This window comes from Manis javanica, chromosome 10 (genome assembly GCF_040802235.1).
Source record: "Manis javanica isolate MJ-LG chromosome 10, MJ_LKY, whole genome shotgun sequence".
In the NCBI taxonomy this organism is placed as follows: Eukaryota; Metazoa; Chordata; class Mammalia; order Pholidota; family Manidae; genus Manis; species Manis javanica.
Window position 1 is genome coordinate 19,398,058 of NC_133165.1, and position 23,510 is coordinate 19,421,567.

Genomic DNA, 23,510 nt, shown 5'->3' on the forward strand with positions numbered 1-23,510 from the left:
ACTTGCCCCACAGGGAGGGACTAGGATGCAAACCTAGGCAGGATGACTGCAGGTTGCATGACTCTAACCCTTTGGCTACACGCCCTCCCAGCCCCGCATCGGGTACCTGAGCCTGCCGCGATTGGCCAGGAGCATGTGCAGGTAGCGCTCCACCGAGTGTTCGTTGAGGGTGCAGTGCAGCCAGGCCCAGCCATGGCCCACGTGGGAGGTGATGTGGTGCAGGGAGCAGAAGCGCTGCAACTCGTGCTTGTTGAGGACCTCCTTCACGTAGAACCAGAACACCGGCTCTGCACAGAGAGTGGACAGGCCGTGGCTCACCACCAGGGATGGGCAATGCACTGGGGTAATGGTCTCTGGGCAGTTTTGAGGATTTTTTTTTTTTTTAGTTTTGAGGATTTTAAGAGTTACTTCCTTAATACAGAAAAGGAAGACACCAGAGAGTATGCCAAACATAACAATGACCCCCCAATCTACCATCTAGTGATGACCACTGTCCCTAGAAAATGAAAATACATTGTCAAGTATTCCTTCCACTCTTTTCTCCTGTACTTTTCTGTTTTATACAAAACTGACATCTGCAATAGGCTGAATCATGGCCCCCAAATATAATCACATCCTAATCCCTGGAACCTGTGAATGTTAACTTACATAGCAAAAGAGACTTTGTGGAGGTGATTAAATTAAGGGTCTTGAGAAGGGGGGGTTATCCTGGGTAGTCTCTGTGGACCCACTGTAATCTCCAGTCTTTGAAAGAGGGAGGCAGAGGGGGATCTGAGGTATAAGAGGACAAGGCAACATGGCCGAGGAAGCCAAGAGTGGGATGATGGGGCCACAGCCAAGGAATCCCAGAAGCCACCAGAAGTCAGAAGAGGCAAGAAGAGATTCTGCTCTAGGGCTTCCAGAAAGAAGCAGCCCTGCCATCATTGTTGTAAGTTTAGCCTAGCGTGACTGACTGTGGACTTCAGCCCTCCCTAACTGTAAGAAAATTAGTTCATGTGGCTTTAGGCCTCGAAGCGTGTGGTTTGTTAGAGCAGTCATCAGAATTTCATATGCCATCACAGCGAGTGTGTGTGTGTGTGATGTACATATATATATATATATACTCATACATATATATAGTTTTGTATCCTGGTTTATTTCTTATCTAGATCATAAACATTTTTCCTGTAATATTCAAAGACCTTTGAAAACATGATTTTTGATGGTTTTCCAGTTAAATATAATTTATTTCTCTACTGCTGGGAACATGATATATTGCCAGTTTTCACTATATACTGCTTTGAACATCTGTATATAACTAATTGTTCTCATTCCTAGCTCCCCAGGAGAGACTGCCATAGATTGGAGAATAGGAACAGACTTAAGGCTTTAGGGAAAGCTAAGTAAGTTTGTCTTTATCCACAAAACAGTCATTGTATCTTCTCACATCCCACCTGTTGATTCACACACATTTCTTAGTCATAATTCTTGTGCATATCTAATTTTGTGATCAATTTTCTTTACTTAACATTGGCTCATCAACACTTTTTCATGCTATTTTTCATGTTATTTTTCATAATAATAACACCAAAAGCAACAGCCACTATATTTATTGAGCATTTACTACATACCAACCATTGCACTGAACACTTTGTACCTGACCCCAGTTCTCACAACCCCCAAGGCTGTCTCCATCTCAGAGGCAAAGTCCGAGGCCTAGACAAGTGAGGTGACTTGTGCAGTGATGCACAGTCAGCAAGTGGCCCAGCAGAAGAGGAGGCTGGAGACAGCTGACTGCAAACCGCTCCCTCACGCTGCCTTCTCACACACAAGGGAAGGAAGGCTCTGCTTCCTTTGAAAGTATCGTGTTCACAACTGCTTACTACCCCCAGAGAGAATATGCTGAGTCTCTGCTGCCAGATGGGGATTCTAATCCAGGAGCTAAACAGGCTCATAGGCCCCTCTGAAAATACGACAAGATCTTTGGTCTCCCTTCCAGAAGGGGGCAAATACACACATCTCCTCAGACCAAACACCAGCTCCACAAAAGCTCATGCTGGTATTTCAGTTCGGTTACATCAGCAGAGACTGCATTCTTCCTAGGAGCCATGAGCTGGGCAAGGGTGTGGGCTGCCAAGGAGGGACAAGAAGGACCCGTGCCTAACAAGCATCCCATCTAGCAGACAGGATAACAGGTGGGGGAGGTCAGGCAAGGAATGACCCTGGGCAGGCCACTCAACCATGCTAAGCTTCAATTCCTCCTCCTTAAAATAAGCCCCCAAGTAAAGAAACACCTGGGTTTGGGGGTCCATGGAGAACAGGAGGTAAAGTACTGAGCACAAGGCCCAGCCCATGACGACCAACCACCACATGTTTAATAATTACTTTCTTATACGAGAGCATTTGTGTCATTTCCTCATTTCCCATTTCTGTTAACAGCATCTAAATGTATACGCATATGAGCATACACACCTGTGGGTCAACTCAACCTCTAGGATCATTTCAAATAAACACCTCAAGAGGGACTGGAAACACCACCAACAGGGCAGTTCACACAGGACTGCCATCTCTGTCAGTCCCCAAATGACACACTAATCCCCTCCCCAAACCCATAAGGTCAGCACACACCATACAAGAGTGTTACTGCCTTGGTTCCACTGGAAGCCTCTCTCAGAAACCAGGGCGGGGGACCTGGGTTATTCAGTTAACTTGTTCTGAAACACATCAACCAGTGTGTAAATCCATCTGTAACTCCGTCACAACTCAAATCAAATGACTCCCACCTGCATCCTGCCTTTCCTGAGGACTGCAGTTACCTCCCTCTGATCTTGAATACACATGAAACATGAACGGTGTGTTTTCACCTTTCAATTTTGCAAATTGCTTACTGCTACAGAATCCTTCTAAAGCTTGCCAGAGCGATGCTGCTGATGATAAGGATTATCCCAGTAGGGCTCCACTTCCACTGCCAGAATTAATGTGGCCTATTTAAAGTGCAGCTCACCTGCCACTTAACACTTGCAGTGTCCATACTTTAATTTGGAAATATATACCAGTCTCTCACTGCTTTGAAACAAGAGGCTAATTCCAAAAGTGGGCAAGGGCTTCTTCTTCTCTGGACTCCTGAAAGCCATCTGCCAACAAGAACAAGAGCCAGGAAGGGAGTGTTGAAGCGAGCTATCTGGGGGCACTTGTTAATAGAGGGTGACCGATAGACAGCACAGGGCCTTTGGTAAGGTTCCTAACAGGCTCAACTTTAATCGATGTCAATAATGCAAGAATTCATACTTTGGAAGCCAAAAAGGACAAAAACTCTGGCTCAAAGATCAGTTCAGGCATTGTGTGACCTTGGGCAACTAATTTTGCCCTTCATTTTCCTCATCTGTAAAATGCTGCCTGGTATAAAGGGAAAAACAGGAAAATAGAGCTTACATGGAAAGTGCTTAGTGCCAAGGACCCCAGTAGGCAAGCAGCATCCTGCCGGTCTTCAGGAACCAAAGAGGAACCATGCTCCTTGGGAAATTGCCTTCAGCACTATCAATCTCTCCTTCCCACGGGGGTGGGCAGGCAGGCAACTCAGGCTGGGCAATGACCTGGCCACAGCAGGGTGTGCGCCATGCCTGGCCTCCCTCATACCCACCCTCATCCTGGCCCTTGTTTGATATTTTGTGCATCATGATTTTTCTGTATTAGTTTTGATTTTTTTAATACTGCATGAAAATATTATTCATCTTGATAGCTGAGTTTTTGGTGCTCCCATCAATTTTGAGGCTAAAGTGAGTATCTCACTGGCCTCATCTTAGTCCCAGCCCAGGACTACTTGGTCTTCTGTGCAACCTCTACCTGAACCACTAGGACACAGGCCTTGTCTCCTTCAAGAATGGAAGTCAGCAAGCAATGAACAGAGGGCCACTTTTGGCCCACCACCTGTTTTGTTAGTAAAGTTTTTTTGGAACACAGTCACAGCCATCTGTTTACATACTGTCTTTGGCTGCTTCTCTGTTAAGAAGGTAGAGCTGGGAAGTTACTACGGAGATCCTACCCCACAAAGCCTAAAATCCTATCTGATCCTTAAGGAAAAAGTTTTCTGACCACTATTTTAGAAATAGGAGCTCTAATAATCATAATCATATAGAGTGAGCCTACCTGGGAAAGATGCCAACCCAGACAGAAGGGGGACTGAGAGAGATGTGGAGGATGCTGAGCCCCTCGATCCAACTCAACCCCTAGTTTTCTTACTTGAGTCAACATGTGCCCCTTTTTGCTGAAGTCTAAATGGCTTGCTGTCACTTGCAACCAGAAGAACCCTAATGCAGTAAGATAGGGTGTGTTTTTCAATCATTCACAAGCATTTATAGAGGACCGATAACATGCCAGGCACTGGGCAATGCCTGCATGCACTGAAGAGGCAGATGCATCCCTGAAGAATAAACGAAAAAAGCTCTGCTCAACAAGAAACAGAAAACCCAAATACAAGGAGCTACACTCCTAAAAAACAAAGAAGGTTTATTCTTCTCATCTACTTAGTCTGGAAGTAGAAAGCTGTTTCAAATGCTCTGTCATGGGCAGAACCCCAATCCCCTGACCTGCACCTCACTGTCTCAGAGAACCATCACCCACTCTGGCATCACATTCACAGTTGGAGCAGAAAGAAAGAGGACAAGATAAAGCCAGCATTATCACCCCTTTTCTCCACAAGGCTAAGTAATCCTGAAAAACCACAGGGAGCAGAGAAAGAATGTCAAGACTAGTTGAACCACTCATGATCCAGTACCTCGAGAAGAGCATCCCACAACCCCAAGCAAAATCAGGATTCTACTAAGCCAAAGAAGAAAAGGGGAGTGCCTTGAAGTCGGAAATGAACAGAATCAGCCCGACATGGTACCAGCCATTCCAGGAGCAGACAGAAAACCAGATGCTTCCATATTCCAGCCTGAGACCTGGGTGGGCACAGTCACTCCCAAATCCCAGCTGCATTCCAATCTGGACAAGCCTGACTATAGGGCATGAACGGCTTAGCAAAGCAGTTTCCAACAGGCGCTGTAGCTGGGAACTGTGCCATCCCCCAACCAGCAACAAGACTGCCTCCTGGACAGGAACACAGAACTCGGGTGTAAATATGAACCATACACCACGAAGACTTGTACAAAGTATGTACACTTTTTTTCTCTCTCTTTTAAATTGTGGTAAAACACACATAATAAAATTTACCACTTTAGAACAAAACAGCAGCAGAAGCACAGAACCCAAGAATGGACTAACAGTTACCAAAGGGAAAGGGACTGGGGAGGATGGGTGGGGAGGGATAAGGGTGGGAAAAAAAGAAAGGGGGCATTACGATTAGCATGTATAGTGTGGGGGGCGGGCACGGGGAGGGCTGTGCAACAGAGAAGACAAGTAGTGATTTTACAGCATCTTACTATGTTGATGGACAGTAACTGTGAATGGGGATGTGCGGGGGACTTGGTGAAGGGGGGAGCCTAGTAAACATAATGTCCTTCATGTATATCAAAATAAAAAAAATAAAATAAATTTACCACTTTAACCATATTTAAGTGTACACAGTACAATGTACACGAAGTACATTCCCAATGTTGGGCAACTGTCACCACATCCACCTCCAGAGCTTTTCCATCATCCATAGTCATTAACAAAAATGCCCCCATTCTCCCCTCCCCAAGCCCCTAGTAACCTCTAGTCTACTTTCTCCAGGATCTATTCTGGGCACTTCATGAAGGGAATCACACAGTAGGTGACCTTTTGTATCTGGCTACTTTCACTTAGTATAACGTTTTTAAGGTTCATCCATGTTAGAGGCATCCAGACCCTAACATGCTGGGACAGTTCTGTGCTCCTTACTAAAAAGCCTCTGGCCCCAGCCCACAGCCACTCCAGCTGTCCAGAACCCTCCCCAGAACCCTGCAGATGTCCCCAGAATCTAGTGACTCACAGCTTAACAGCCTGCCCAAGGGGCTGGCACTCTGGCTGCTGGCTCCCTCCCTAAGGCAAGCAGTGGCCTACCAGCTGTTAAATGTTTATATCACCAGCCCAGACAGAACCCAGCATTTTCTTTGCACTTTCCACAAACATACCTTCCAAGATCTCTCTCACCAGAACTAGCTGATTTGCAAGTTCATGAATACAACAGAGAACTACAAAGGCAGAACTGAAACCCTACAGAGATGGGTGAGGAAGTGAACTTCCCCTCACAAACAAAAGGATGGGCCCAGGGTTCTCCTGTCACATGCAGCTTCCTCCAAAATTAATTTTCTACAGAAATGAAGTTGTACCCAAAGTGACTCAATGAACCAAATATAAATTCTGCTTTGAGTTAAATGCAATCAACCATTTTCAAATAGCCCCACCGAGGATCATGGAGGTTGGTTTCTCTAATTTCAGTTGGAGGTGTATATATTAAGAACACCTGCTTTCAACTGACTGTGAAGCTGTACAGACAGCAGACGGTGGGGTTTGGCTTCCTGGGAAAACCAGCAGCACCTCCTGAAGTCTGGGTCCTCGAGTCATCATTTTTAATTTAGACTTTTGGTGGCAAGGCATCTTTCAATACAGTGAAGCTACAGGGACATGTGAGAATGGACGCAGTCCTTGGCCATAGAGAGAGAGACAGTCAAGGAAACAAAACAGGTAGTGAGTGTGACATGTCTGTTTGCTGAAAGACAGACTCAGAACTACAGGGGGGACACTGATGAGAGGGCACAGTCCAGCTGACCTGGGTGGGGTGCTCTTGAATTACTTTTTGAGAGAAATCTGCAACTGCAAGAAAGAATCGATCAAAACCACTTCACACCCATTTGAATGGTTATTATCCAAAATAATAATAATATTAACACATGTTGGCAAGGATGTGGAGAAATTGGAGCTCTTCTGCACTGCTGGTAGGAATGCAAAATGAAACAGCCGGTGTGGAAACCAGCTTCTCAGTCTGGTATTTTGCTGTAGACGCCCAGAGAGACTAAGACAGCCAGTAGCTTTATTAGTCTTCCTTCTCTCTCCAGCAAATGCAAAATGACTCATTTTTCCACACTACAACCTATATTGACTATTAGGGCTTCCAATGGCTACAAAATGCACCAATTCCAAGCCAAACCTAGGCACAGCTCTCAGCCACTTTCAATTCACTTTTAATTAATTTTAAAATTAATGTTTGCTTCTGCAACATATTTCTACGTTTAGATATGTAACCGCACTAGAGGAAGTAAGTATTTAATAATATGGATAATGGCTGAACCACTGTGTTGTGCATTTGAAACCAACATAAGATTGTATATTAGCGATATTTCAATAAAAAAAAATTAACCTTTGCACTTTTCCTCAAGAATGAATCACTTCCTCTGTAGCATGCTCAAGTAATGCTGGTAATAAGACACCTCAGGAATCAGGAAATACAGTCCTGTGATCATCAACAGAACAAAAAGGCATCCTACAGTATGGGAGAATATATTTGTAAATGACATCTGACAAGGGGTTAACATCCAAAATATATAAAGAACTCACACACCTCAACACCCAAAAAGCAAATAACCCAATTAAAAAATGGGCAGAGGATATGAAGAGACAGTTCTCCAAAGAAGAAATTCAGATGGCCAACAGACACATGAAAAGATGCTCCACATCACTAATCATCAGGGAAATGCAAATTAAAACCACAGTGAGATATCACCTCACACCAGTAAGGATGGCCAGCATCAAAAAGACTACTAAAAACAACAAATGCTGGCGAGGATGTGGAGAAAGGGGAACCCTCCTTCACTGTGGTGGAATGTAAGCTAGTTCAACCATTGTGGAAAGCAATATGGAGGCTCCTCAAAAAACTCAAAATAGAAATTCCATTTGACCTGGGAATCCCTCTCCTTGGAATTTACCAAAAGAATATAACTTCTCAGATTCAAAAAGCCTTATGCACCCCTATGTTTATTGCAGCACTTTTTACAATAACCAAGATATGGAAGCAACTTAAGTGTCCATCACTAGATGAACGGATAAAGAAGATGTAGTACATATACACAATGGAACACTATTCAACCATAAGAAAGAAACAAATCCTACCATTTGCAACAACATGGATGGAGCTGGAGGATATTATAGTCCGTGAAATAAGCCAAGCAGAGAAAGACAAGTGCCAAATGATTTCCCTCATTTGTGGAGTATAACAATGAAGCAAAACTGAAGGAACAAAATGGCAGCAGACTCAAAGACTCGACTCCAAGAATGAACTAGTGGTTACCAAAGGGGAGGAGTGTGGGAGGGCAGGTGGGGAGAGAGGGAGAAGGGGATTCAGGAGTATTATGTTTAGTACACATGGTGTTGGGGATCATGGGCAAAACAGTGCAGCACAGAGAAGGCACATAGTGGATCTGTGGCAACTTGCTGCACTGATGGACAGTGACTGCATTGGGGTAACGGTGGGGACTTGATAATATGGGTAAATGTAGTAACCACATTGTTTTTTCATGTGAAACCTTCATAAGAGTGTGTATCCATAATACCTTAATAAAAAATAAAATAAATAAATAAAAAAGAAATACAGTCCTGTGCACATTGAATAATGCCCTTCCTTCCAAACAAAATGTATTCACTGAACAGACTTTTATTGGAGAACTTAGCTATTTCCAGTTACTATGCTAGGGGCTGGACATCAAGAGGAAGCAAATCAGACACACTGCCCTGCATTCCCAAAGCTTTCCATCTAGTGGAGCATATAGACAACAGACAACTGAATATGGTGGGACACTATGATTAAGTGGGATCCCCTATCCTTTGTTCTCTAAGACAGGGGATGGCAATCTTTTTCATTAAGAGCCAAAGAATAAATAAAATGAAGTAAATAATCATTTTTTACTTTATGGACCAGATCTTCTCAGTCACAATTCTGCCTAAAAGCAGCACAGACAGTAAGTAGATGAATGCTTGTGGCTGTGTTCCAATAAAATTTCATTAGAAAAATGGTAGCAGGACATAGTTTGCTGACCTCTGCTCTGAGTGATCATAACTTACTTGATATTTGCTGCATAATTTACTCATTAATTCAAATTGGGAGATCAAGATCTTTCAGGGAACCATCTTTCTGGAAATAATATGCCATTATGAATAGGAGTAGGAGATTCTGCATCACAACCATGTAGACCTGAGTAGAAATCCCAGCTCTGCCACATATTAGCCCTGGAACATTGAGGAAGTTATTGCCTTTTTTTAGCCTTCTCTTCATCTGTAAAATGAGGGAACTCTCATTCACTACTCATTTCAGGAATCAAAAACAGAATAACGAACACAAAGGGCCTAACAAATCCCCTGGGTCACAGGAGCTGCTGTTTGAATCACTAACAAACGCTAAGAAAATCAGGCCTGTGGTCAGCCAATTAATCAAAGAGGGCATAAAATACCCAGGTCTCCATGGTGGAAAGCAGTATGGAGGTCCTTCAAAATGCTTAAAATAGAAATACCATTCAACCCAGGAATTTCACTTCTAGGAACTTACCCTAAGAGTGCAGCAGCCCAGTTTGAAAAAGACAGATGCACCCCTATGTTTATTGCAGCACTATTCACAATAGCCAAGAAATGGAAGCAACCTAAGTGTCCATCCGTAGATGAATGTATAAAGAAGATGTGGTACATATACACAATGGAATATTATTCAGCCATAAGAAGACAAATCCTACCATTTGCAACAACATGGATGGAGCTGGAGGGTATTATGCTCAGTGAAATAAGCCAGACGGAGAGAGACATCAGCTCAAATGACTTCACAAAGCATTCCCAGCAACTGCCTGTGTATCTCCTACCTTTGCCAGAACATCTGCATCTCCTCCCAGTCAAAATTATAAGCTTATGCAATTATGTTGGCCTTTCCTGGGTCATGAAGGTCAAGAGCAATTTTTAGGACTTTTACTACAGATGCATTTTCCTGCTTCAAACAAATTCTGCATGGGCATCAATTTAATACCTATATAACTTTCCATTCTACTGATGCACTCCATTTTCTAACCATTTCCCAATCGTTGGGCATATACATTTCTGAGTATTCATCATTACGAATTACCCTGAAAATAACTTAAGGCAGAAAGATATTTCAAGTAATTTCCTCAGACTAATATTACTAGACAGAGAATTAGGGGAAGCTGGAAATGCTGCCAACAATAGTCACTTCATGGGTGGTCTGCACATCACCCAGATTTACTCACTGCACCACTTAGCTAAGGAGGCAGTTATAGAAGCTGTTCTTCTCTGGCTACCTTTTTGGTCTTAACACTAAATGGTTTTAGAAGTAACATATTACCTGCTGTTGGAATCCAAGGCAATCTCCTTTCTCCCTCCAAAGCGCATCTGGCACTGCATGGAAAAAGAAGCCACTGAGATCAGCTGCTGGGATGGGACACTCAAATGTCACAAGGCCCTCAGGGTCACAGAGGACAAAGGGCCAGAAACTCTTGGTGCTGAGTGAAGGCTCCCCATGCCCTGGGTGTCAGCCCAGGATGTAAGACAGTGAACACCCCAGTCTTCCAGCTGCCACTTAAAGGAAGCCTTTATTTCCCACTTGCATGGAAGGGAGCCTTGTGGGAAAATTCTAAGAGGAAAACAAAACCACACAGCCTTCTACAGATTATCTAGGAATAATCTGCAGGAAGCGTCCTCTACCTGTCAGCAGCTGACTGTCTAGAACACTGCTCCTAATAGGCAATAATTAAATCTTTGAAATCTGTGATGATGGGTCCCTCTTGACAAGGCCCCAAAGTTGTTATGACTGGCTATAAAATTATGACAGCATCAATCAAACTTCAAACAAGTCATCTGGTAGTGGGGCACAATTTGCCCAGGATGGGTACAAACAAAAGCAAACTATTCTTTTTTAAAATTGTGACAAAATAAAGATAACATAAAATTTACCATTTTTACCATTTTTAGTTACACAATCCAATTCACAATGTTGTGCAACCACTGCCCCTATCCACTACTCCCTGATAAAGGTATAGAATCTCCACTGGGAGTAGCAGGCTTGCAAGATTCCAGAACTTATTATTATTTTCTTATATGCAAATTATATCTCAAAGCTGATTTTTTTTTAAGGCATATATACAACACTTTCACAATCCTAATTCAACCAAAGTAATAACAATAGTAGCTCTGGACTATTTACTTTTATTTATTTATGTTTAACTGCTACACTTAAAGTGGTTCAACTTGCCTATTCAGCTTCTTCTTAGATTTTCCATCTCTGGAGAAAAGAAACTACTAATGTGATCTCCATATACACTGTGAACCAGGTACCAGCCAGGCCCTTTTCATACTTTAGCAAATGCAATTCCCTTAACAGCCCTATGGAGATCACTGACCTGGTTTCAGGGAAGAGAGATGCTCAGAGAGGCTAACTGGGCTGCCCCAGCACACACAGTGGTGAAGAGATGAAGGTGGCATTCAACCCCAGCTATATCTAAGCCTGTGTCCTTCTGGCACACCAGGACAACTCAAGGCTTAGGCAGATGCTAAATTCTCTGGGCTCGCTTCAATACTTAACACACACCTCTGTTCAAGTATTTCTCTCCTTATATTGGTGGGTACATGCATACAGTTGTGAGTTGCCCCTTCCAAAAATGTGAGCAACCAAGAATTTCCAAGGTTGCATGGCAGTTCTGCTGCTTATTAACTATAACACTTTGAGCAAGTCATTGGACCTTCCTGAGCTTCAGCTTCTTCATCTGTAAGATGCAAATAACTGCAGAAACTATCTCAGAGGGTGGCTGGAAGGATTAACTGTACAGCCCTTAGCAGAGCCTAGGATATGACGAATGTGCAATAAACAATGCATGTTTGTATAAGCACAACATTACAGGTCTATTTATTTATATGTGCCAGAGGGATTACACAATTAATGATTCTCATGAGTTCAGATGGCGAGTGCACAAAATGTTTTCTTGAGATTTTTAGTTGTGGAAATGAATAAATAATTCTTAGGAGAGAACCATCTTCTCATTGGTATCCCATCAGTAGCCTGATCTTCATATCAATGTGTTTTGGGTGGGTAATTTTTATATAGTAAACAGAGTGTTTATATATAAAACAGAGTGTTTTATATAGAATACAAAGTTCTATGGGTCAAATGCTTCGGGAACACTGCCCCAAGTGGGGCATAATTGTGAATCTTAAATAAATAGCTACCAGGTTCTAAAAAGAAGCGATGCATGTCTGGTACATTCAGGCAAGAAAACTGATGCCAGCCTTGTGTCAAAGCTCACTTCCATGCCCACGAAAAGCCAGGCTTCACAAAAAGCTTCAGCCAATCAGAGCAGACCCCACGCTGGAGGAGCCATATGATCCTGGCCATGGCCTCACTCCTCCTCGTCCCTCTTCTCACGCTCAAGGGGCCTTAACTCTAACCACAACCTCAGCACCTGTAAGAGTTGCGCTAAAACACAACTGCTTGGAAATAAAACTTTAAAGCCCTCTTCAGTGCCCTTCTCAAAGGAATGTCACTGCAGACAGGATCCTCCAAAGGACTTTAGAAAGTCAGGACACAGAGGTTCCTCTGTCCCTACTTCCAATTGCCTTCCCTGCCATATCATTTCCTGGGGAAAGCTATTAGCCTCACTGCTCCCAGATCCAAAGTGGGAGTGAGTGTGTGTATACAGAAGCACAGAAGTGACTTCTAAATTAACTATGTGCCACTATCGCTGGACCTCAAAGCCAAATGTGCACTTCATCTTCTTACCTGATTCACTGCATCCAGCAGTCGCTCCAGCAGAAATTGTCTTTTCACGTCATTGTTCTGTGATCCTAAAATGCAACAAGACTTGATTAGCTCTGTTTGACATTAGCTTCCTGTAAAGACTTTCTGCCACATAGTATATTGCTCTCCCCAAAAAGCAACAGCCTCCCTCGGAAAAAAAGCCAGTGACAAGACCAGGTTATCAATAATGTACGTCATTACGATGAATCTGAGCCTGTTACCGCTACACAGGAAAGCAGCTGACTCTTCCCCAGACTCGAATGTGCCTGAAATGGTCTAACTCAGAGTTTCGCAACCTTGGTGCTACTGACATTCCAGCCAGATAATTTTCTGAGGTAGAGGCCCCTGTGAAGTGCAGGAAGTGGAGCAGCCTCCCTGGCCTCTAACCACTATTTGCCATCAGCACACGTGCACATCCTCTAGTTGTGGGAATAGAAATGTCTCCAGATACTGCCAAATGTCCTCTAGGAGACACAACTGCCCCCAGAAGAGAACCAATAGGCTGACTTAAAACGCAGGCTTCCTAGTACGGCCGGCAGCCTGGCTGACGTCAGCATCATCTCCAGCATGTTTGCCCACGCCACCTTCCCCAACACAAGCTGAAAGCCCCAATTACTCCTCTTCTCAGCCTCTCTGCTCAGACTGACCTTAAGGAGTTCTGGCTAATGAGAAGTAAGCAGAAGTACTTAATGAAACTGGGAGGGTTCCAGGAAAATTATACCAGCCTGATAAAAGAACAGATGTTACCGTGTTCATTCCTCTTCCATCCTTCATGCCTTAATCATAAACACACTGGGTGGAGTGGAGGCAGCATCTTGTTCCAGCAAGCAACAGGCCTGGAGGTCCCGGCCAAGAGAATCAAAGACACCAGCCCTGCTGTCATTTCGCTGCTGAGCCAAAGCTAGAAATCTCCTACCTTTCACACAACAAAAAAGTCCCATTTGTTCAAACCACTGTATATTGGGCTGTTATTTACAGCCAAAAGCATTTCCAACTGATAACATGTGTTTTAGGGTTCCTGGACCCAATATTAACATGAGGGGCAGGCAGGCAAGAGGGAGGTGTTCCCATACACACACCTCACTACCAAGCAATTCTCAGACACCAGCCAGGGTGGGTGTCTGAGACTTCAACTCAACTCTGACACTATCTACCCGGAGACAGTATCAGGTTCCACAGGCTGAAGGCTCAGTCCCACAAAGCCTGCAAGCCATGCCCCACTTCAGACACCAGTCCCAAGCCCCAGGCTGCTACCAATGCAGGTTCCAACGACCTCCTCCTTGGGTTTGAGTAATTTGCTAGAGTGGCTCACAGATGATATGGAAACACTCACATTTACCAGTTTACTGAAGGATGTGATAAAGGAGACAAACCAACAGCCAGAAAAAGAGAATACACAGGGTGAGGTTGCAAACAAAGGAGCTTCATCCTCATGGAGCTTGCGGCCCAGCTCAGAAGGGTTCTGGTTCCCCAAGCGGGGAAGCTCTCAGGAAAAGAACCAAAAGCTGTCCTCCTGTGTTTTTATGAAGGCTTCATTACATAAGCGTGACTGACTAAGTCATTGGCCACTGGCTGACTCTCCTCGCCCTGCAGGTCCCGGGGTGGGCCTGAGAGTTCCAACCCTCTAATCTCATGGTTGGTCCTCCTGGCAACCAGCCCCCCACCTCTGGTGCTTTCCCAAAGCCCTTAGGTGGGGTGACAAGTTACCTTCATTAATAACCAGAAACCCACTTCACCTTTATAGCTCTGAACCATTTTCAAGAACTGTGGATGAAGACCAAATATAGCTGAGAAATATATTCTGGCCATCTGAATGATCATGGGTCATTAATCATACCACAGAACGGCATACACCAAACTTCCATTTAAGAGGGCCTAGGGCAAGGTCACTTCAAAACACCAAGCAAACCACTGTCTGAGCCCATCTGAGGCTCCACAAGAGGCCCAGGACTCCAATCAACAGCGACATATTATGATGCACCAGACAGAGAATACAATTTGAAGAGATTCAAATTCAGAGTTACAAGAGCACATGCTCCTTACCACAAGCCTTGTTTTGCCACCAAGCCACTGCTCTCTCGGGCAATTCAACATGGGCTTCACCTGGAAGTACCACCAGGGCATCAGCTCAGAGATGGTCAGTGACTCACTCATTCAAGTCATGCCAAGGCCACTGGGTTGGTAACAACTGTGACTGTGCATTGAGCACTGCCTGCATGCCAGACACTAAGCTGAGTAAGGCACACACACTGCAATCTGCGATTTCCACACACACCGTATAAGCCAGGTATTAGGATCCCCAAACTGCACATGGAAACTGAAGCTCAGACCTCTTTGTAAATGCAAGCAATAGTGTGCATTGACCCATTCAGTATTTACTTCACTTCTACCATGTGTCATGCAACATTCAAAGTGCTGGGGACATAGTAGTTAAATGATATAAAAGAGCCATCTTCTCATGGAAAGAAGATTCTATTAGGAAGAAACAAACAGTACCTAAGTAAACTAATAAATGAGATGATATTAAAGTCCTGTCTCTAAATAAAAGCCTCTGCCATGCTCTCCTACCTTGACTGTTCGCGAAGTTATTTCTTCAGCTCCGTGAACAAGAACCCTGACATCATTTTTGGGGGTTCGTCCAGGATAACTTCGGAGGTGAGTATCGGCATCCAAGCCTGCCTTTTCTCTCACTGTCCTCATAGAAGGAAGCCGTCTGTGGCACCCAGCATCGGGCGCTCGTCAACCACTTAAATGGGACTAGCCTGGCTGCCGATCTCAAAGTCTCAAGTGACAGGTTCCCCTGCGTCTCCCTCAGTGGATCCCCCGTCTCCCTTGGGAGCCAGGAATGTCACCTGAGTGGAGGCCAGGATTCCCCTTCAGAGGCCTCTCCCTGGATGCGAGGGACTGGATGCACTACAGCGGCTTCTCAAAGGCCCACATGTCTAGAATCAAACCCTGACTGCCTGACTGGGTATCTATGAGGAGTGTCTCTCTCTGTCTCTGTCTCTGTCTCCGACTTCCAGCCTGCTTCTTCAGGCCATCCTGGCCTCTGGGTGAGGCAGAGGTGCTCTTTACTTTCTTTACATGCTCTGTGTGTGCTTCTAACTTCATCAATTTCACAGAACCCAATTCTCACCACTGCAGCGTAGGAGATCTATGCTTCACTCTTATTCTTGACTAAATGCTGTACTTTTTAGCTCATAAAAATGTGTCTGGGCACCTGTTAGCCACTTCAAGGATGATTAGCATCAGCTACCATTCTTAAGTATCAAGTGAAAAGTTTCCCGGTGTCTGCCGCTCCTTGATCTCCCACCTCTGGGCAGGAAAGGAAGAAAAATAGTCAAAAGTCCTATGAACTACTACTAATATAAAACTAGTTTTCTAAATCCTTTTATTTGAAATCTATTCTACTTATTGGGTTCATCATTATCCTCAAAAATTGGGAGGTTTTTTCCAAAATATATAAAGAGCTCACACACCACAACAAACAAAAAGCAAATAAGCCAATTAAAAAATGGGCAGAGGAGCTGAATAGACCCTTCTCCAAAGAAGAAATTCCGATGGTCAACAGACACATGAAAAGATGCTTCACATCACTAATCATCAGAGAAATGCAAATTAAAACCACAATGAGCTATCACCTCACACCAGTAAGGATCACCACCATCCAAAAGACAGACAACAACAAATGTTGGCAAGGTTGTGGAGATAGGGGAACCCTCCTACACTGCTGGTGGGAGTGTAAATTAGTTCAGCCATGTGGAAAGCAATATGGAGGTTCCTCAAAAAACTCAAAATAGAAATACCAGTTGACCCAGGAATTCCACTCCTAGGAAGTTACCCTAAGAATGCAGCAGCCCAGTTTGAAAAAGGCATATGCACCCCTATGTTTATCGCCACACTATTTACAATAGCCAAGAAATGGAAGCAACCTAAGTGTCCATCAGTAGATGAATGGATAAAGAAGATGTGGTACATATATACAATGGAATATTCAGCCATAAGAGGAAAACAAATCCTACCATTTGCAACAACATGGATGGAGCTAGAGGGTATTATGCTCTGTGAAATAAGCCAGGCGGAGAAAGACAAGTATCAAATGATTTCACTCATCTGTGGAGTATAAGAACAAAGAAAAAACTGAAGGAACAAAACAACAGCAGACTCACAGAACCGAAGAATGGACAAACAGTTACCAAAGGGGAAGGGACTGGGGAGGATGGGTGTGAAGGGAGGGACAAGGGGGAAAAGGGGCATTATGATCAGCACACATAATGTAGGGGGGAGCATGGGGGTGGGGGCTGTACAATACAGAGAAGACAAGAAGTGATTCTATAGCCTCTTACTACGCTGATGGACAGTGACTGTAATGGGGTATGTGAGGGGGGACTTGGTGATGGGGGGGGAGTCTAGTAAGCATACTGTTCCTCATGTAATTGTAGATTAATGATACCAAAATAAAATTTTTTTTAAAAATTGGGAGGTTTTTTAAACTGGACTCCCTTAGATGAAAATTTATCTTCTGCAATACAGCCTGGATTTAAATAACTGGTGCTAGAATTGTAATTGCATTTCATTTCCAGCCCCCTGGACACACACAGTCCCTATCAGTACAGAGCCTTCATCAGCCCTGTTCATCTGCGGCCATCTAAACCTTAACCCAGTTATATAAACTGCTCACCCTTAGAGTGTATTCTTGAAAACTGAGATGCTTTTAATAAAAGAAGCTAAAAAGAAAGAAGGCAATTGGATATTAGTAACTCAAATCTTTGTATCAGTTTGTCAGTGTATATGTTTTTATGAAAAGTATTGCTAACTGTAGTCATTACATCTCAATCTGTATGTTTGTGTGTCTCGGTGTGTAAATGAAAGATTTTTCTACCTCCAGATGGTGTTAATAAAAATTGATTTAAAGACAAGTGCTTCTGATAATTGGGCATTCTAAAACTTCCAGAAAATTCGAATAAAAAAATATTAAGTATTAATGCTAATTTAAGTTGAACTGAAATAGACGTTTTTTCTCTTAACAGTTTAGTCTACCTGATCCCTCCAGAATTTAAAAACTCTCAGTGAATATTTTTATATTTTATAGCAGCATGTTTATTTGCATAAGCTCAGTAAGAATCTGCTTTCCTTGTAACAAGACCAATTAAAAACACTGGTTATATTACCAAGGCTTTGACGGGAATGTCATACCTGAGAGACACGTGTGTAAACTCAGATATGAACAGACAGCTTTAAAGAACTAAGATTGACTTTATAGAGCCAACAAAGCCCATTAGAAGAACTGGCCTGGTTGGTACCTTGCTTACAAGGTTCCCAGCAGTCTTACCAGGTGAGTAAAGAAGTCACTTTCTGGGAAGCGCAAGAACCTCAAAATGTCTTGGAGACCTCAAGAAGAGAGGAATTCACCCAAATCTACAGGTACTGCAAGCAAAATCTGATAGCCAGTGTGGCTTGGCTTTCTGACCTTGAGAGGCCTTTAAAAGTCCAATCTGAAATTCCTCACAAAAAGTTCCAGCAAAGCACATTTAAAAGAGTCTATGTAATCAATTGCTCTTCTTACTGCACTTACACAAATAATCAAGCCAAGTATTAATTATTTTCTTAAACTGGTTACTTCTAATAAAAATGAGGGTGATTTTAGAGAAAAGAGTTCTTTCAATAATGCAGCCTTATCTATATTGAATCCTAATATCAGTCATTGAGACATAGACTAGATCCAGAATTCTAGTTTCCCCAAGATATCTGACTCTGATTATCAATTAGAGTTTTACTATTTCTAATCCTCATATTCAGCCATACATTCTTTAATCTCCTTGTCAAGTCTGTTCTTCCAGAATGGAAAATCCAACTCCAGATATTGCTACTGAACCTAAAACACAATTTCTTCTATCTTGCCTAGAAGCCATAAAACTATAAATGGTGATGGAAATAGAACCCAGGATGGAAGTGCCCATTTGCCAAGGCCCTCTTGACCGACCACTGATGGAGACCTAGCTGCACTCCTAACTGCACCCCTTCTCTGCATGAAGCAGCCAGAGAGGTCATCGCCCCCCTTCCCCTAGCAGCAGCTAGGGTCTCCATCTGTAGGGGGGGGGGAATGAGACAGGGACCATGGGCTTAGACAGAGTAGGGTGAGGGCCTCTGGAAAAAAACAAAGCAAGACAATCCATTGTGATATTTGCTTTGGCCTACTGAGGAGGGGGGCCAGCTTATTTTTCTAACTTTACCCAAGTGCTGCTTTTCTTCTTCCGGCCCTAAACAAATGATTTGTTGCAACTTGGCAATGTAGCAAGCAAGCCCATAACTACTGCAAGCCCAAAACAACATAGTAAAAACAGGAAGGATTCCATCTTAAAACCCAATTAGTTAAAAAGTAAGACAATAACTCAGCCCACCTTGGGAGCAAAGCAGGCAATCTTGAGTGATATGCTCCCAGACCAGGAAGCTGCTATCCTGGGAGGAAATCAGAGCAGTAAAATTCTTGTAAATAACCACGAAGACAGATAAGAAACTTAGTGTTTCTTCAAAAGTATTTGCGACCACTTAGCAGGTGTACATTCCTAGCCCTTTGTCTCTCAACTGCCTATAAAACCCCTAGACAAGGCACCACCACCCCCGGCTCTCTTGTCACTCCTGGCTTGAGCCAGGAGCTCTGTCTTTTCGCTTTCTCTCGAAATAAAAGCCTCTGCCTTCTCTCTCATAAAACAAACAACCAAATGAGATGAGACGGGGAGGAGGCAAGAAATCCCCATTAGCCAGGACAGTAGGACAGTTGTGGAAGGACTCTCTGCACAGATACATCTGAGCTGAGCCCTTTCTAAGGAGAAGGAGCAACCATGGAAAGATTTGGTAGACCAGCATTCCAGGCAGAGCAGCCAGCCAGGAGAGGCCTGGAAGCAAGAACAAGCTTGGCTTCTGGTCCTGTAGGACCAGAAGAAAGTCTGCTGTAATAAGCAAAAAACAAAAAAAGAGGAAGTAAAGAGCAGACAAGCAGGCAGGGGCCAGTCACAAAGAGCCTCGTGGACCATGACAACAGGTTTAGGTTTTGTTCTAATTTGAATACTAATCAGCAAAACTAGGATCCTGACTCCAGACTACACCCCTCAAAAGCCTGCCAAGACCACTACATAGGGTGCCTGCCTCACTCCAGGTCTGGAGAGAAATGGTCAGTAGACAGTCTACAGACACACAGTAATACAACTGACTTCCCAAATGTTGCCCTTGTCATTTTTTCCTGGAAGAGATCCTGAGAATGGATAGCCTCACATCATTCCCACCAGACAAGAGGCCATCTTGAAACATCATTAAGGATGATGGGAGACACCATCTGCCCAAGGCCCTCAAACATCTATCTTGATGCCTGTGCCTATCAATAAATCCTGTTCTTTGCTCAGCAAAAGGTCTAATTTCTACTCTTCTCTAACACAAAAACAGAGAAATCAGGCTTTCTTTCTTCCTTTTTCCAAGTACTGCACCCAACAACTCCACCTGACTTTGGCCAATGCCAAATGGAAACTTGATAAGGTTTTCCCTCCTGAAATGCCTTTGCTATTTTCTGATCATAAATGTAATTCATGTGACTGAATTACCATATGACCTACCAATTCCACTTTTGAGCATATATGCAAAAGAATTGAAAGCAGTGTTTCAAAGAGATATTTATACACCCATGTTCATAGCAGCATTATTCACGGTAACTAAAATGTGGAAGCAACCCAGTGTCCATCAAGACATGATTATATAAGCAAAAGAGGTATAGCCATGCAATGGAATATTACTCAGCCTTAAAAAAGAAGGCATTCTGATCCATGATGAACCTTGAGGACATTACGCTAAGGGAAATAAACTAGGCACAAAAAGACAAATACCATTATCATTCCACCCTACATGAGGGTCTTAGAATAGTCAAACTCATAGAAACAAAAAGTATAATCATGGCTGCCAGGGGCCGGATGTAGGAGAGAATGGGGACTTAGTGTTTAATAGGGACAGAGTTTCAATTTTACAAGACAGTAAGACTTATGGAGATGGATGGGGGTGCTGGCTGTACAACAATTTGAATGTACTTAATAGCACTGAATGTGTATTTAAAAATGGTTAAGATGGGAAATTTTACATTATGGATATTTTACCACAATAAGAAAAAGTAATTCATGTGAAAAAACACAATAACAAATCAGGAAAAAAACATACAAAGAAAATTAAAATCTCCATCTTCTCAGTACTGACAAATTTTAGAGCAATAATTCTCAAGCCTTCATGTGCACACAAATCTCCTGGGGTCTTGCTAAAAGGCAGGTTCTGATCCAGATGGCCTGGGTGGGGCTTGGATTCTGTATTTCTCACCGGCACCCAAGAGATACTCACACTACTGGTTCCTGACCTACACTTGATTGGCAAGGATTTAGCACCGACTTTTCCTAACATACACAGTGATTCTAGATCTTTCCTATGGTATCTTGCTCCACTGCTTTTTCTAGATGAGATGTCGGCAGCCTTCTCTGCCTTACCTTACAAAGCCTCTCCTCATGGTGGGACGAAAAGCATGTCTTCTACAGAGGAACAGGCTGAGGTTGTTCAGGCCTCAGCCTCCATGCACCCTCCCTGGCTGCAATCACTCTGCAAGCTGGAAGTGCACCCAACTGAGAGACAATCCTGACCTCCGAAGGAACACCTGAGGCCATCCCAGCCCTTAAAGGGGATTAAGAGGACGGGGTCTCATAGGGTGGAGGAAGCACGGGTGGCCTTGGGAGCATTTATCAACTACAGGAGACAGCCAGGAAGCTCAGGGCTGTGAGGAGCTCTAGTGGGAAGTCACAAGGCATCATGAGTTCTCATTCCCGCTGGGCTGCTTGCTGGCCATGTGACTGGGACAGTCACTTCCCTTCTCCGGGCACTGCTTGCTACATGAGATCATGCCCTCTTGGCTCTGCAGTCTGCAAACATGGGGCCTCTGTGGAGGCAGACAGGCAGAGCAATCAAGGCTCCGGGTCTTTCTTGCCTTCTCCCAGTGACAAAGAGGAGAATACAGCACCCCTGCCAGAGCCAAGAAGAATCCTCTAGTCTCAAGCACTGCAGCCACCTAGGAGGAGCAGGGAGCCGATGCCTCCCCCCACCCGAGCCTCAACTGTGGGCTAAGCCAGTAAGTGACTGCCATTAACCCTTGGCAAAGAAGGAGAGGTGGCTCCACTCACGAGACTACTCAGGCTCAGAGAGGAAAAGACCTCCACCCAAGGCTATTTCCATGGGAAGTGAGGTGCTTGAGGTGGGATTAAAGTTCAAGTCCACTGGCTCTTGGCTCAGCCCAGCACTCTCAACCCTGGTAACAAACCTGCAGTCCCAGCCCAGAAGTGACTTCTCTGTGAAGCCCCAGCCTTCCCACATCCTTCCTTCTCCTCACAGGGCAGTCCTCGACCCACACTACTGACCAGCTGCACCAGTGGTGCTACTGAAGTACAGTTGATATACAACATTATATTGGCTTCAGGTGTAAGAACAGGCTTCTTTTTATTTCTTGTTAGATCACCACCAAAAATGAAAATAGAAAATAGAAAGGCACCCGGGGGATACCCACAGAGGTCTACAAACCTGTCAAAGAAATGCAAGGCTGATTTCCCTACTCTAACTCAGAAATCACCTGACTTGCAAAAATTAATCACCTGGCTCCAGTGTTGTCTTTAATGTTTCAAAACCTCAGGATCCTATGTTAATTTTTACCACAACCCTCTAGCCTTCGGTGACCTCCTGGGGGGACATCAGGGATTGAGAACAGGGTTCGAATCTTACACCTCCAGCAAGTTACTTAACATCTGTGCACCAACTAGTCTATTAAAAGAGTGAATGTATGCCGTGCACCCAGAATAGTACCTAGTCCATACTAAGCACTTTACACGTGTTACTACTTTATACAGATTACCCTTGCTGGCAACTCCATATCCCAGAGGTGTGAGACTTCCAGCTCCAAGGAATTTCAACTGGCTAGCTTCTCTCCAAAGCTTGGGCAAAGCAATCCACTGAAGACCTCTGTGTTCACTGCCCTGGGTGGATAAAAGTGATGGCATCTGGGGAGGGGAAAATGGGCAAGATGCACCAGGTGCTCAACATATATTACTTCTCTAATCTTGGCAACAACCCTGGAGGTCAAGGTAAACAGAGATCAGGTCAGTTGATGAAGTCCGCACACACACTTAAAGAGTGGTATTTCCCTGCCTCGGTACACAGTGGCAGAAGTGAAGTCAGGCCGGGTTTTTCTCTGGTCTAAGGCTAATCCTTGCAAGGCACTGTGCAGTTCTAAGGGAGAAAAGAAAAGGAAAGCCAAGTTTCTTGGGTGCCACTGCACGCCAGGAATTCTGCCCAAGGTCACACAGCAAGCAGGCACGGACTGAGGCTGAGACTTTGAGCTGCCTGACTCGGAAGCATTGTTTCCTCCACACCACGCTGCCACTCACTGGGGCCCAGGGGACACTTACTGAAAAAGCGGGAACTTGAGCTGTGCTTTAAAACTGGAAAGGACTAGAATAGGATCCACATAGACAGAATGTAACTGCTTAATGAATATAGGATTTCCTTTTGGGATAATGAAATGTTTGGAGAACTCGATAGAGATGATGGTTGCATGACATTATGAATACACTAAGTGCCACTGAATTGTACACTTTAAAATGGCTAATTCTTGTATATTTGTTAAATTTATAATTTAACTATTGTACACTGTTTTAACTGTGTTAAAAACACAAATCGTTTTCTGTTCTGTGAATTTCACCTCAATAAACAAATATTTTAAAGG

General features: G+C 43.8%; 1 pseudogene; it reads right to left on the bottom strand.

Annotated features, from left to right (window-relative positions):
- The window catches only part of LOC140843705 (sorting nexin-29-like), an 80,944-nt pseudogene that overhangs the window by 52,367 nt on the left and 5,067 nt on the right, over positions 1-23,510 (bottom strand).